At 38.6% G+C, this 15,409-nt stretch overlaps 2 protein-coding genes and 1 long non-coding RNA gene across 11 annotated transcripts in view; 2 read left to right on the plus strand and 1 right to left on the minus strand.

The window, feature by feature from the left end:
- Window positions 1–15,409, plus strand: part of MCC (MCC regulator of Wnt signaling pathway) — a 464,974-nt gene that overhangs the window by 8,066 nt on the left and 441,499 nt on the right. The gene's annotated exons all lie outside the window — the stretch shown is intronic.
- LOC103791451 (testis-specific serine/threonine-protein kinase 1) overlaps window positions 1–15,409 on the plus strand; it is a 51,437-nt gene that overhangs the window by 8,066 nt on the left and 27,962 nt on the right.
- LOC144581411 (uncharacterized) overlaps window positions 1–15,409 on the minus strand; it is a 39,738-nt gene that overhangs the window by 1,605 nt on the left and 22,724 nt on the right. For 3 of the 9 annotated variants that reach the window (XR_013532168.1, XR_013532167.1, XR_013532165.1), the window contains 6 exons: window positions 14,082–14,314; window positions 13,738–13,871; window positions 13,030–13,248; window positions 11,549–11,765; window positions 11,099–11,176; window positions 8,744–10,993 (listed from right to left, as the gene is read on the minus strand). This is a non-coding gene — a long non-coding RNA (uncharacterized LOC144581411). Of the gene's footprint in view, window positions 1–8,743; window positions 10,994–11,098; window positions 11,177–11,548; window positions 11,766–13,029; window positions 13,249–13,737; window positions 13,872–14,081; window positions 14,328–15,409 lie in introns of those variants that run through there. The other 6 variants (XR_013532170.1, XR_013532162.1, XR_013532163.1 and 3 more) reach the window with 6 other exon arrangements.

Genomic DNA, 15,409 nt, shown 5'->3' on the forward strand with positions numbered 1-15,409 from the left:
CTGACAAATAATGAGAGAAGCCATAAGGATAGGAAGGACTCTCTGCAAGACTGGCAAGAGACTGCTTTGCCTGAGGAACATGATGCCACATTATTGGATCACAGATTCTTCTTATCTATAGACTCTTAAAGCCTAGAGCTTCCAAACTTCCGTCATTTGTCCACCATCTGTACTCTTTCCATATCTCTGACCTCAATCTCTCCCTTGAATTTAAGATAGCTATATGCAGTAACTGCATACTTGACTTCCATGTATGATGGCATCCCAAACTTACAGAGCTGAATTTCTGACTCCTCTCCCCAAGCTGCTCCTCCCTCAGTTTTCTCCATTTCAGTAAACGGCTACTCCCTCGCTAGAGGCTCAAGTCAAAAACTTGTAGTCTTCTTGCATTCTCCTCTTTTCAAATGCTACATCCAACCCATCAGCAACCCAACCAACTCTTTAAAATATACCTAATATCCAACTGTTTCTTACCATCTTCCTTTCTACCACCGAGGTCCAAACCATCACTTGTTTCTCACCAAGTCTATTATAATAGACTCCTACTTCTACCTTTGCTTCCTCTACATTCCATACCCAAGGCCCAGGCATACAGCAGCCAGGTAACCAACTAAAGCGTCTGTCAGATTGTGTTATTTATCTGCAACCTAGTGGAAAGAGTCCTGGATCAGAGCCAGGAAAGTTGGGTTTTCTCTAGGCTCTGCCACTGTGTGAGTTGGCACCAGACCCTCCTCTATCTTAGTGTCATCACCAAAAAGTGGAGTGATACTGCATTCTTCATATTGTATTCATACTATATTTTTCACCTCTAAAAGTTCCATTTGAACATATGGAGCATATTTATAACTTTTAAAATTATTGTCTGCTAATTCCATCATCCCTGTCATTTTTGAGTCTATTGATTGATTTTTTCTCATGGTTATGGAACTTACTTCTGCCTCTTTGCATGCCTAGTTATGTCGATTGGATGCCAGATATTTTAACTTGTTGGGTGCTGGTTTTTATATTGTATTCCTATACTTCGTTCTGGCTTGCAGTTGAGTTTGGCTCTTTTGGAAGCTTGCCTTTAAGCTTTGTTTGGCATAACTAGAGCAGTCTTGACAATGGCTAATTTATTATGGCTAAAGACTGCTCTAGTCATGCCAAACTAAAGCATACTCTCCACATCTTTGGAGCTGCTTTTATCTAAGGCATTCCTTCCTCTTCCCCCTGCATCACAAATTTAATCTGCCTCAGCTTCCCTGAATTTTGTTCTCTCTCTCCTCAACTCAGTGAGACCACTGGGTGCCAATTGGATTTTCCCTCCTGTTCTGCAGCCTGTAGACTGCCTCCAGGCAATAAGTTGGTGTAAGTGTAGGCTCACCTTGCTTATCGCCCTTTACTCATGGATTGTATTCTTATGCTGTTATATAATGTCTGAAAATCATTATTTTGTGTATTTTGTCTTGTTTTCTAGCTGTTTTAGGTGGAACAGTAAATGCAGCCTCTGTGTTTCTGTTATGACCTGCTTTCTTTTTTTACTGGGTGTTTCAAAGTGAGCCTGCTTATTTGGAAGAACCCTGATTATTATTAAGTTTATATATAATTTAAAAAATAGCACTTACAGCAATACCTCAACCAATTTACTGTTTTTGTTTGTTTGTTTGTTTGTTTGTCTGTTTGTTTTTAGCAGCTACCTGCAGTCTAGGCCCACATATCTTTTCTTTTAATAGCTAATATTATTGAGTGCTTACTGGATGCTATGCTGCACCAAATAAGCACTTAGTCGGCATGATCTCATTTAATACTCATTACTTTGAGAAAGGAATTTTTATTACAAAATTTAAAGATGAGAAAAACTGATTCAGAGTTATTGTTATTTGCTCAAGATTCCACCGTTAGTAAGACCTGAATTCAAACTCATGTTTAACAAGTGAGGGTCATGACCACTACTTGATGCAGCTTTTCACATACATTTCTTTAAGGTTTATTTAAATAGCTTTATTGAGATATAATTGACATACTATATAATTAACCTATTTAAAGCATACAATTCAATGGTTTTATATATTCAGAATCTTGTAACAATCACTGCAGCCATTTTTAGAATAGTTTCATCCCCTCAAAAGGAAATCCTGCACCCATTAGCAGTCACCCAGTTTCCCCCAGCCACCCCAGCCCTACGCAGCCACTAGTCTACTGCCTCTCTAGACTTGCCTGCTGTGGACATTTTATGTTCTGTGGCCTTATAATGCTTGTGTTTTGATACTGTCGCTAAAAGGGTTTTGTCTAACCAAAGGTCAGAAATAATTTAAATGTTTTAAGAATTTTACAGTTTTAGCTCTTATATTTAAGTCTATGATCTATTGTAAGTTAATTTTTGTATATGGTGTGAAGAAGAGATCCAACTTCATTCCTTTGAATGTGGATATTCAGTTGTCAACAGTGATTTATTGAAAGGACTAGTCTTTTTCCCATTTTCTTGACTCCCTTCTTAAAAATTAATAGACCATAAATGGAAGAATATATTTCTGGACTCTCAAGTCCTTTGCATTGCTCTATATGCCTATCCTTGTACTAGTACCACACTGTCTTGATGACTATTGCTTTGTTCTAAGTTTTGAAATCAGGAAGTGTGAATTGTCTAACTTTGTTCTTTTTCAAGATTTTTAGTCTGCAGTTGGGCCCTTGAGTATTCATAGGAATTTTAGGATTAGCTTTCAATCTTTTCAAAAACCGCAGCTGAGAATTTTATAAGGATTGTGTTAAATCTGTAAACCAGTTTAGTCCAATGCATATTTTTCAGGGTATTTTTGATTTTTTCCTCTGGCCCACAATGTCATTTTACAGTCTTTTTATTTTGAGTCAACATATCAGTGGAAGTCTAAAGTAATAATGGCATGTGTTTACAGAAACCTTTATAGTTTACAATCAGACCATACATTATTTTATGTAATCTTTGCAACAGGAATTAATAGGCGAGGAGCTAATGTAACATAGCTTCTTGAGGGTATTTCCCACCATACATGCTGCCAGGCTAACATGAGAAAACCTATTTTCCCTTAAAGTCTTAAAGTCCTTTACTTTTTAATTTACCAAAGCTCTATGGTGAGGGTGATTTTTCACTTTATAACTGCCTTCTTAGCATCAGGAATGGCATTTAAAATGTTGGTATTTGCATTCTAAATGAAATGACATGGGAGTCTCAGCTGGAGAGACTCTCTGTTGTTCCATAAATTGAAAATCTCTTTAATTCTTAGTCTCATAGTGGAAGCCATATGGAGAAAAAGGGCATTTCCTTAGAGAACAGTTTATTGTCAGCTTCTCATTGTCATTTCAAAATGCCAGTTTAAATATGTAAATGAGTCATCACTAAATTTATGCCATTGATTATCAATGACTCTAACTGATGGGAGAAAAAAGATGGCTAGGTAGAAGGACTCTCTGGACCTATTACTTCTTCAAACATTTGGATCCCTGTCACCTAACAAAGTAAAAAAGTAAATTGAACGAATTTCTAGATTGACTGACTAATAAGCATTAAATGTTTGTCTGATGGAACTCTTAGTTGAATATTTACTTGTGAAACTGTTGTTGGAAAGTTCTAGATAGATGAGTTTTGTGTTTAATTATTTAAAACATTCACATCAATGATATAGAAGATACTTGAAAGAGCATTTAGACTTAATGTTGGTGTTAATTGGACCTCCATTCAATATTATGGCAAGTGACATTGTTTAGTACACCTGTTGTCTATTGTTTAAAACTTCTGCATGCCCAAATTTGTAGTATAGATAAAGGAAGTGAGAAATAGATGGGGTGAAGGAAAACTTTTTCATCATGATGTGGTTTCGTTTCCTTTAAATGTCATAATTTTGCATTTATTTATAAAATTTCAGAACTTCTTTCTGAGAAATGAGAAGCTTAACAAAATATTCTGTATTAGAGGTTAATGCTTTCAGGAAAGGGCTTTATTTGTACAGTCTTATGTGCTGTGTATTAGGCTGACTTTATTTCACAGTAATAAACAGGATGAAAGTCACTGAGAAATTGTTCGGGAAGTATTTACTCTTCTGAAAATGTGGTGGCAGTTTTATATTTATTATAGGCAAAAGATGAAATCAGTGCGGCTTATCCCTCTCTCCTTTTTTGGTTTCCTAAGCTACTTCATCTCTAACCAGGATTATTATCCTAGTATTCTAATCTGTAGGATTGCCCCCTCCAGGACTCTCGGCACTGACACTGAAGTCATTTTTCTATATCTCAGAACTTAGCAGGCAGCTCTTCCTAAAATCCTTTCACAGTTGCCTGTTCCTTGCAGATAAGTTCAGACTCCTTCTAGGGGCATTTTATTTAAGGCCCTGCCCGTCTGGCATGGGACTGCACTCCCCCTCCAGCATTATCTCTTGCTGCATTCCTTTCTCACTCCAGCGTGCCAGGCTGCTCCAAGCATCGGTGCTGTACACGTGCAGCTCCCTGTAAGTGCCTTTCGCTCCCCCTTACCTATCTGGTGAACACCCTCTCATTTTTTTCTAGGCTGTTTCCATACAGCTCCTCCTCTATGGATACTTTCCTGATGCCCTAGCACCTTGCACATACTCCTACACCAGCACTGCTCACATTTTATATTCTTACTGTTTTCATTTCCTTTCTCCCCATATTCAAGGCAGAAACCATGCTTTCTTGTCTTTTGCCTTTGTAACCTCAAAGCCCAGCACTTAATAGAAATACTTCAAATGCTTGATAATTTTTAGAAAAAGGTTTATCAGCTTTTTGTCCAATTTAGCTGAGGAATTTATATTTTGAAAATACATGCTAGGTGCATTTTACCAATGTGATCAAACTTCAGTGCCCCTGCGAGTAACTGGTCATGTAACTAGATACATCACACAGCACTTTCTAATCAGTATCATCTTCTTCTTTTGGGACTTCTTCTATCAGCTTTTTCAGGACTGAAATAATTTGATTTTTATGGATTGTGTGTACTAGCTCAGGATTTTAGTGGTAGCGTATTCTTACGGAAAGGCATGCTGTTTAAGTTAGTCTCTATTGGGCAGCTGTCTGGTTGTTTGTGAACTCACCCTTATAAATCCAGTTTCTCTTTAGTATAGTTGTTATTATCCAATTCATTCAATTCCATGCAGTAATAGTATTTTCAAAAGCACTGAACTGTTGGTTAGGATTTTTTGTCACTTCTTATATAAAGGTTATGAGATGGAGTAAACCTAAAAACTTCTCATAATTTTATGTTCTAGTTGTTATTGAAAAGTTGATGGATAGTTGCCCACACAGTTTTATATATATATATATATTTTTTTTTTTTTTTTTTGAGACAGTCTTGCTCTGTCATCCAAGCTAGAGTGTTGTAGTGTGATTATAGCCCACTGCAGCCTCACATTCCTGGGCTCAAGCAACCCTCCTGCATCAGCCTTCTAAGTAGCTGGGACTAGAGCATGCACCCCCATGCCCAGCTAATTTTAATTTTTTTTCTAGAGATGAGGTCTCACTGTATTGCCTGAGCTGGTCTCAAACTCCTGTACTCAAGTGATCCTCCTGTCTTGTCCTCCCAAAGTGCTGGGATTACAGGTGTGAGCCACTGCAACCAACCAGTGCTATCTTGACTACTCCAGGGTATATAAAAGTTTAGAAAGAGATGCTTAAATTAATATTTTGTGGTCTACTTTTCATAGGCTGTCCCTCTATGGTTAGATACTAGGTAGTCAGAGTAAACATTTAAAAGTAATAATAGAATAAAAATAAAGGAACTTACCCAATATTAACTTGTATTATGGTAATTTCTATTCTGCTTCTTTTTCCTACTGAACTATAAGCTTCATGAATGCAACAATGTCTTTGTATCTCTCACATCACCTGACACCATGCCTTGATTAGATGCTAAATCAACGTTGAATGAATGAACCAATAGATTAATACTACCTTAAGACAAAATACAGTACTCCACACTCCCAAATAGTATTTTTATTTTTCTCATTCCCAAAATACAGGAAAACCCCTGTCCCATGTTAATATGTCTCTAACCATATGCTTACATGCTTCCAGAATTACCATCTGTGAAATAATGCGGAATGAGGAAATTACAAAAAATTTTGCATTCTGATCTTGTAAGTTAGTTAAAGCCCCTTATTTTGTTAATATAAATTACAGCTTCTCTTAAAGGAATAATTTGCTGTTCACAATCAGTAGCTGCTTTATGGGTTACCTCCTAAATCTTCTGCACTTATAGAATCTGATAACTGTCAGAGCAAAACAAATTTAAGAATATTAATTTTTATTGTTAAACATTCATTAAATCCACACTGTAGGCACAGAGGAATAAAAAGATGAATGTAACTTCTGCCCTTAAGGAGTAGTTTGTATTATGTAATAAGTACACGTGGATAAACAAATAAAAATGCAAACTGCTTAGGAAGGTTCAGAAAAAGAAGAATAAACAATCAAGTAGGTTTTATTGGTGAATATTATTCTAATCAGGGCTGTTTGTTGCAAGAAGCATGTAGTGTGCTCAGAATGGCCACTCAACTTCACCTCCCCTCCTAGATCTTAGCCTCTTTCTTTGCTTCCAGCCAGATTGACTCTAGCAATGGCTCACACTGTTCCCTGCTCCCTTCCACAGACCAAAGAGCCACAGAAACATGCAGATCAGACACAGACACATACAGATTAGAACACAGACAAGCACTGAGGAAAGAGCATGGGAAGACAAATGGAGAAGACAGCCATTTGTCATCCAAGGAGAGAGAGGCCTCACAATGAAACCAATTCTGTGGACACCTTGATCTTAGAATTGTAACCTCCAGAATCAAGAGAAAATTAATGTGTATTGTTTAAGCCACTCAGTTTATGGTACTTTGTTATGGTGGCCCCAGCAAATGAACACATCCTTCTTTTAATATCTGAGTTAATATATTACTAATTGATTTTCAGAGTTTACTTTACCATCAGTAGTCTATAAGAGTGCCCATTTCCTCATGCATTCAGTAACATTAACTATTATAACCTTTCTAAACCTTCATCAGCTAACATCTGAATATGGTATAATGTTATTTAACTTTACAATTCTTTGAAGCCTGGTGAGTTTGGACATATTTTTCATTTATTTATTGACTATCTGTATTTCTAATTTGTGACTTTTCTTTTTGCTCACTTTCTTCTGTTAGAAATTTGTATTTTTCTTTTTGATTTCTTTTTTTTTTTTTTTTGAGACGGAGTTTCGCTCTTGTTACCCAGGCTGGAGTGCAATGGCGCGATCTCGGCTCACTGCAACCTCCGCCTCCTGGGTTCAGGCAATACTCCTGCATCAGCCTCCTGAGTAGCTGGGATTACAGGCACGCGCCACCATGCCCAGCTAATTTTTTGTATTTTTAGTAGAGACGGGGTCTCACCATATTGACCAGGATGGTCTCGATCTCTTGACCTCGTGATCCACCCGCCTCGGCCTCCCAAAGTGCTGGGATTACAGGCGTGAGCCACCGCGCCCGGCCCTCTTTTTAATTTCTAAGAGGTCTCTGTATATTATAGGTCCGAATCTTTTGTCAGGTTGCAAATATTTTTCTAAAATGTTTGTCTTCTTTTAAATTTTGTGATACCTTTTGCAAAATATAAGCTTTATATGGTTATGCAGCCAAATCTGTCACTGTCAATCTGTTTCTTCACTTTTTCCTTTTGCATATGTTAAAACTGTCTACTGAGCTCAGTAGATATTGACATTTTCCTATAACTATTTTATAGGTTTATTTTGGAGTTAAATATCTAATGCCTCAGGAATTTTTGTGTATGTGAATTTTTAGCACATGATAGAAAACATAATTTTTTTCCCCAAATGGTTAATTATTTTTCCTAATTTCATGTGATGAATCTCTACTGACTTGAAAATACATAATTTAATGTGTGTACCAACTTTAAAAAACATATATTTGTGGCCAGGTGTGGTGGCTCACCCCTGTAATCCCAGCACTTTGGGAGGCTGAGGTGGGTGGATCACGAGGTCAGGAATTCGAGACTAGCCTGGCCAAGATGGTGAAACCCCATACAAAAATTAGCTGAGTGCTGCAACAGGCACCAGTAATCCCAGCTACTGGGGAGGCTGGAGCAGGAGAATGCCTTGAACCAAGAAGACAGGGGTTGCAATAAGCCGAGATTGTGCCACTGCACTCTAGACTGGGCAACAGAGCAAATCTCCATCTCAAAAAAAAAAATTGCATCTCATTATGGAGCTTATTTTTCTTCTCTTGATTTACCTGTTCTTAGCTCAATACTGATGCTTTATAATATGGCTTAATATTTTATGTGAACTGCCTTCCTCCTTGTCTCCCTCCACCCCACACACACACAAAAAAAATCTTGGGTATGTTCAGGCATATTTTTCCTCCCAAAAGGACTTTAGAATTTCCAGTGAATTTTAGTTGGAAATAGGATACATTTCTAAGTTGATGTAAAAAGAGTTGATATCTCTGCAAGCCAATTTTTTACAAGAGGGATTATATGTCTCTATATTTATTCAAGTCTTTTTTAATGCCAATCAGTGGTTTTCCTTATACAATCAACTTATGCTTTATTTTTCATTTTATTTTGTTTCTTTATCCATCCTGTCACATTTTGTTGCTGTCATGAATGGAGCTTTTTTAGCTTTTTAAATGTTGCTATTTTATTGTATATATTAAAGTTATTTATTTTATTCAAATATTGTATTTAACATACAATTATTGAGTGCTTACTATGTACTAGTACTCTTCTAAGCATTGAGAATATAGCAGTGAACAAAATAGCCAAAATTTTCTGCCCTTAAGAAACTTAACGTGGGGCAGCAGGTGAGATAAATAAACATAAAAACAAAACATGATCTGTTAGATAGTAAAAAGTACCAAATAAAGCAGGAAAGGGAATAATAAAGTGAGTTCAGGGATGAGAGGCTAATTTTAATATTAAATGAAGTAGTTAGAAGTAATTTTTGGGGCAAAGAAGGGAGCAGCCATTTATTTCCATGGAGGAAGAAAGTTCCTGATGAAAGGAACAGCAAAGGCAAAAGCCATGAAGTGGAAGCCAGTGCATTCCAAGAATTAGCAAGCCAGTGTGGCTGGAGTGAGAAAAGAAGAGTTGTAGAAAATGAAGTAGTGAGGGAGCAGATTTTATGGCCTTGTAGATTATTGTGAGGACTCTGGCTTTTAGCCTAATTCAGTTTCCTGCTTGATTCTATCTGATTGTCTATACATATTGTCTCCATTTTCTTACTTCTTATAAACTCCTCAACCCACTCAGTTCTGGCATTTGTCATTCTCGTTGTGCTCTATTGTCACTTCATTGAATCAATGCTAAGGTCACTAGTGACCTTGTCAGTAAATAAAAAGGGTGTTTTCCCCTTGCTTGTATCACCTGTCAGCCACTGACGGTGTTGCCCATTGCCTGCCTCTGGATTCTCCTTTCCCTGACTCCCAAGACCCCCCAGTCTTCTTGCTGTTCTCCCACCTCTCTGGCTCATTCCTTTCTATCTTCTTTGTAGGCTTATCCTCCTCTAACTAGCTACTGAGTATTAGAATTTTTTAAGGCATCCATTTTTGCTCACTTCTCTTTTAACCTCATACATTCCCTCTAAGCATTTACGTTTCATCTCTTATTTATATTTTAGCTTCAGTTATCTTTATATATGCCAGTTACTTTCTTAGTAAATGTCCATCCTCTTTTCTGTGTCTCAGACCTGCATAACTAATTGACTCAATTGCCTATAAATCATACAATTGCCAGGTATTTCTAAGGCATTTTAAACTCCACAGGTCCAACATTGGATTCATGGTTCTCTCCATAAAAAGCTAATCTTCCAGGCTTGTCTCTCAGTGAATGTGACCATGTACACCCACTTACAGAAGCCAGAACAAAGCTTAGCAACATCCTTGAGCTCTCCTTTTCCCATGTTAATTCCATCACCAAGTTCTATTATTTTACCTTTTAAATCTCTCTCAAATCTGTCTCTGTCTTTCCATCTCCCTTATGATTACCCTAATTCTCTCACTTGGAGCACTTCAAATACTCCTAACTGGCCTTCCCGTCTCTCTGTTGGCCTCCCTCCAATCCAGTCCTCTGCACTGTAGCTAGAGAGATCTTTCTGAAGTGCTAATCTGCTCACCTTGCCCCTGCTTACAGTCCTTCAAGGGAGTCATAATTCTTAACCATGCAGGGCCAAAAAGCCTTCCTCTCCTACCTCATCTTGCTCTCTCTCCTCTAGGCTCCCAGTACATCAACCACTCTCTTCTTTTCTGAATTTCAGTTTCTCCAGTGTGTTCTGCTCTCACTCACTATCTAGCTCCTGTGTACTGGATACATCCAGCTATTCTGAAACTTTTCCAACCTTCCCTGGCCCTCTCATCTTTCTTGTGTTCAAGTACTTATCTCCATTTGTAATGATATGTTCCTTCATGGGAATTGTTGATTAATATCTTTTTGGCCCACCCAACCTTTTTGTCCCTTTTTGTTCACCATTGAATCCTCAGGCCTACCACAGTAACCTGGCATGTTGTAACTACTCAGTAAATATTTGTGGAAAGAATCAATGAGGTCCTTTTTCTTCTTAGAATTAATCCAAAATGTTGCCTTTTTGCATAATCAGCTTACTAGTACATTTCTTCAAATTTGCATAAGCAGTTTATTTTCATGAATATAAAAAGTACATTTTTAAGGGGTTTCTAGGTTTTCTCTGGAGTTACTGGAGAAGAAATTGCTGTTGGGGGTTTTTCTCACATCGTCGAGATCTGATATAACTGCCCTCTGTCCTTTGTACATGCCATCTGGACTCAAGATAGAATAAATTCACAGATTCTAGGCTGATAGCTGTACAATACTGTTAATGACATTTCCAAATGTGTTAAAGGTGTTGTTTCGACTGGAATGAAATCCACTTTCTGGAGGCTTCAGGAAAATATTGCAGCCTGAGGTGCTATTTCCTGGTGCTTCTGTTGAATGCTGCCCTGGGAACTATGAAACAAGCAGCCTGGAAAATTCAAGTCTGTGGACAAATTGGAGATCAGAGTTGTGTGTGAGTGTTTTAAAAGGAGACAAGGCCCAGAAACAAAAGTAGAAGTGGGTGAATGACTGGGTCAACCAGACTCACATTCCCAAATGGACAATTCCAGAAGGCCAGAGGCCTAGCTCTGCCAGTGATCTGCAACTAGCTTTAAAGTATTTTGACCTTTGAAAAATAAAGCAAGAAAATATCATTTTTGAAATCCTACTTTTCTCCTCAGTTGCTAATACATTTTGTGGTCATTAACAGGCTAAGGTTCTCAGGCTTGCAGGTTAATGGATGGGATCTCAGGTTTGGGAAAAGCTTTCACTTCTTGCATGCCTTCCTCAGTGAATAGTCCCTTTGGAGTAGAGGATCTCTACTATAATCTGTAGCTTCCACAATTGTAAACACCTGTGTTTTTCTTTCTGGCACAAAGCGTTCCTTCTTAAAATCTATTCTAATTCTTTCTTTTGGAAAAAATTAAAACAGTTTTTTTTTTAAGAGGGTCCCACTCTGTCACTCAGGCTGGAGTGCAGTGGCATGATCATAACTCACTGTAGTCTCAAAGCAATCCTCCCAACTCAGCTTCCTCAAAGCCCTGGGATTACAGGTATAAGCCACCACATCTGGACCTTCTAATTATTTCTGTGTTCAAGGGGTAGGCAGCATCAAGTTGTGGCATATACAATGGAGTTCTAATTTCCTCTCCACTCCATAGTGGCCATGTAACTTTGGGCAAACACTTCACACTTCCATGCCTTGGTTTTCTCATCTGTAAAATGGAAGCATAATAGTATCTATTGACCATACAATTATAAATGGGGTTGTTCTTAGGAGTAAATGAGTTATATGAAAAACATGTGTTGTTTATTGTTTATTTTTTAAGTCAGGTTCTTGCTCTGTTGCCTAGGCTTGAGTGCAGTGATATGATCATGGCTCACTGCAGCCTTGTACTCTTAAGCTCAAGCAGTCCTCCTATGTCCGCCTCCTGTGTAGCTAAGACTACAGGTGTGCACCACCATGCTTGGCTGATTTCTAAAAACTGTTCTAGATATGAGGTCTCACTGTCTTGCCCAGGCTGGTCTCAAACTCCTGGCCTCAAGGCATCCTCCTGCCTCAGCCTCCTGAGTTGAAAAATGTGTTTTTAAAAGTGCTTAGCTTATAGTAATTAATGTAAATACTTCTTAAATAAAGTAAATGTGATAAAGGGCCATAAACCAGTACTTCTCGAACTTTGATGTGCAGCTAAAATCATTTGGGGACATTGCTAAATTGCAGATTCAGATTCTGCAGTTCTGTTGTGGGGCCTGAGGTTCTACGTTTCTAACAAACAGCCATGTGTTGCAGATGCTGCAGGTCCAAGGGCCACACTTTAGCAGTAGCCAAATATAAGGCAACAAGCTACAACTGTTTCAGAGTCTCCGCTCAGACATGACAGGCTGCATTTATAAGAAGCCAGGTCAGCTGGGCACTGTGGCTCACGCCTATAATCCTAGCACTTTGGGAGGCCGAGGCAGGTAGATCACGAGGTCAAGAGATCAAGACCATCCTGGTCAACAAGGTGAAACCCCGTCTCTACTAAAAATACAAAAATTAGCTGGGCACGGTGGTGCATGCCTGTAATCCCAGCTACTCGAGAGGCTGAGGCAGGAGAATTGCTTGAACCCAGGAGGTGGAGGTTGCAGTGAGCCGAGATCGCCTCATTGCACTCCAGCCTGGGTAACAAGAGCGAAACTCCGTCTCAAAAAAAAAAAAAAAGAAGCCAGGTCTTCAATATGATGCTCTCTTTGGAATGCTGTGAGCATCTTTTGATGCTTTGAGAGCAAAAGGCACACAGCGTACAGCGTGGGGCTGTTAGGGGATCCCTGAGCAATCTGCCAGCTCACAGTTTTCCATAGCTTGTAATGGGGAGAAATGATTGCTGGAGCTTAGCTCTCTGACCATCTGGGGGTGAGCTACTGACTCAGTGTATGTGTGGCCTGTGTTTTGGGGAAAAGACAAGGTAAAGAGGAGGGAATACTGATGTGAAAACTCACAGAAGAAGATGTATTAATCCAAACAGTAGTTGCATACAAAAGCAAATAGTCACATCCAAACAGCTGCTGTGCCTCTTCCTGAGAGAAATGTACACCAACAAGGGGCCTCCAAGGATGTGTCACATGCCTCAGGCTTCACCCTTTTTCTTGCTTCCACAGATTGTCAAGATTTCCAGTGGAAAGAGGGTTCCCTTCAAGTATAATAGTTCCCAAAGCCACCTGTGACAGTCATGAAAAGCTGGAAATAACTTTAGCTGCAAACACTTGGGAGGTTTTGCGTTTTTTATGGTTTAGTTATAAACACTGTTTATATGTTTAGGTATAAACATTAAACATCTGTTTTCATACAAGGGCCTCTTCTTAGGCAACCTCTTCACTTAATGTTGCTTCAGTTTATTTTCCCTTTTTCTCAGATTTCACTGAATATCATGTAGATGAAGCAAGTTTCCAGCTTGATTCCTTGCCCTAGGATGTTTACTTGTCCATTCTTTAAATAACTTTTAAATATATATCTAAATATCCACAGAATACAACTAAGGTGTACACACATGTATGTGTGCTTGTTGTTGTGTGTGTGTGTGTGTGTGTGTGTGTGTGTGTGTGTATTTTCCATAGTGATTCTAGGACTCCTTTTTGCAAGGGATGTCTGAGTCATCTAGTTTTGTTTGAAGCATTTGTCTGTTCTTTGACTTTTAAGTCAGTAATTACCTTGGAGAGCTAAAGGTAGAATGGGTCAGCAGCAGCACAGGTTTCCGAGGTAGCACATGAATATGGCTCTTTCTGGTTCAGTAAGTCCTTCTATCCACAGTGCCACTCCACCACCAGTCAGGGAATAACAGTGTCTACAGGCAAAGTAAGATTCTGTGAACACAGAATTCTGGCTTTTTGAAAAGATGCATTTTTCCAGAGTCTTCATTCATATTCTCTCTCTCTCTCTCTCTCTCTCTCTCTCCCCCACCACCTCCCACTTCCCCTTCACACACATACACACACACACACACACACACACACACACTCTTAGTCCTCCCCAGAGACCTCATCATTTCCATCACCTATTTAGAGCATCCCGGTTCCAGCCATGGTCTTGGTTAGACCTCTGTCTTCTTCAGGGAGCTGTCTGGGAGAGGCTGGTGTCTGGTAAGTTTAGGGATGTTTGATGTAAGGTTGAGGGTCCATTACTCAATAACTGTTCCACAGTATCAGTTCTACTTTGCTGAGGGGAAAACTCATCTTCTGAACCTTTGATCTAGGTGAGTTGAATATTCCTCTGGTCAATTAGAGGCCCCTAAAAGTGAGAGCTTATGAAACAAGTCAGACCACTTGGATTTTGTCCTTATCTGCAGATAAGCACACCACATACAGGACCTTAAGCACTCTTTCTGTGCATAACCCATCACACCTTCTTCCCAACTCCTAATTGTCTCAGCAGCTCAGTTCAGTAGCCCAATGCTCTTGTTATGCTAGCTTATACAAGCAGCACACATCAGTCTGTTTTGGTCTTACACACTGTTACATTTTTATCCATTGTGCTTTTAAAAGAGCCCTTGTTAATTTATACCACAAATTGCATCATTTTTACATGTGGGAATCAATATGATTTCATCCCTTTTCCCCTTCATAGATCCCTTGAGATACAGGTTAGGCATCCCAAATCTGAAAATCTGAAATCTGAAATGCTCCAGAATCTAAAACTTTTTGAGCACTGACATGAAACTCAAAGATGGTGCTCATTAGAGCATTTTGGATTTTGGATTTTGGATTTCCAGATTTGGAAGGCTCAACTGGTATGTATAATGTAAAATATTCAAAAATCTAAAAAAGTTCAAAATCTGAAACACTTCTGATCTCAAGCATTTCAGATAAGGGATACTCAACCCATTTTAAACTACTTGATTTCCCCTGGTAGAGTCTAACTGCTGTCATAGCTGTGTGATCTCCTGGGTCCCACTTAAGAAGCTGACATTTCAAAGCCATTAAAATTCAGCCTATGTAACATAGTCTTAAATAAGTTAGGCTTAGCCTACCCTGAGGTGGTGTGCCTGGGAGTTAAGATCAGGGGTTTATATCTCAGTAAGGTGGCAGGTTCAGTTTTATTTTATTATTTTAATTGCTATGCATTAATTTATATGTGTGTCATATATATCCTTTTGTGTATACCCAATATTACATAATTTAACCATTTTAAAAGAATAAAGTTCTGGTATAAGGCATTCAATTCTAGTTTATCAGCTGTTTTATCTTGGTCAGTTTATTTACCCTTTCTGTGCCCCCCCACCTTTATTTCCAAAATATATAGGGATAATTGTGCAGGTCCATGCTTTTTTATTTGCAATTCTGAAACACAAAAAGCTCTAAAACACACACGTTTTTATAAGTTTTC

Source organism: Callithrix jacchus, chromosome 2 (genome assembly GCF_049354715.1).
Source record: "Callithrix jacchus isolate 240 chromosome 2, calJac240_pri, whole genome shotgun sequence".
In the NCBI taxonomy this organism is placed as follows: domain Eukaryota; kingdom Metazoa; phylum Chordata; class Mammalia; order Primates; family Cebidae; genus Callithrix; species Callithrix jacchus.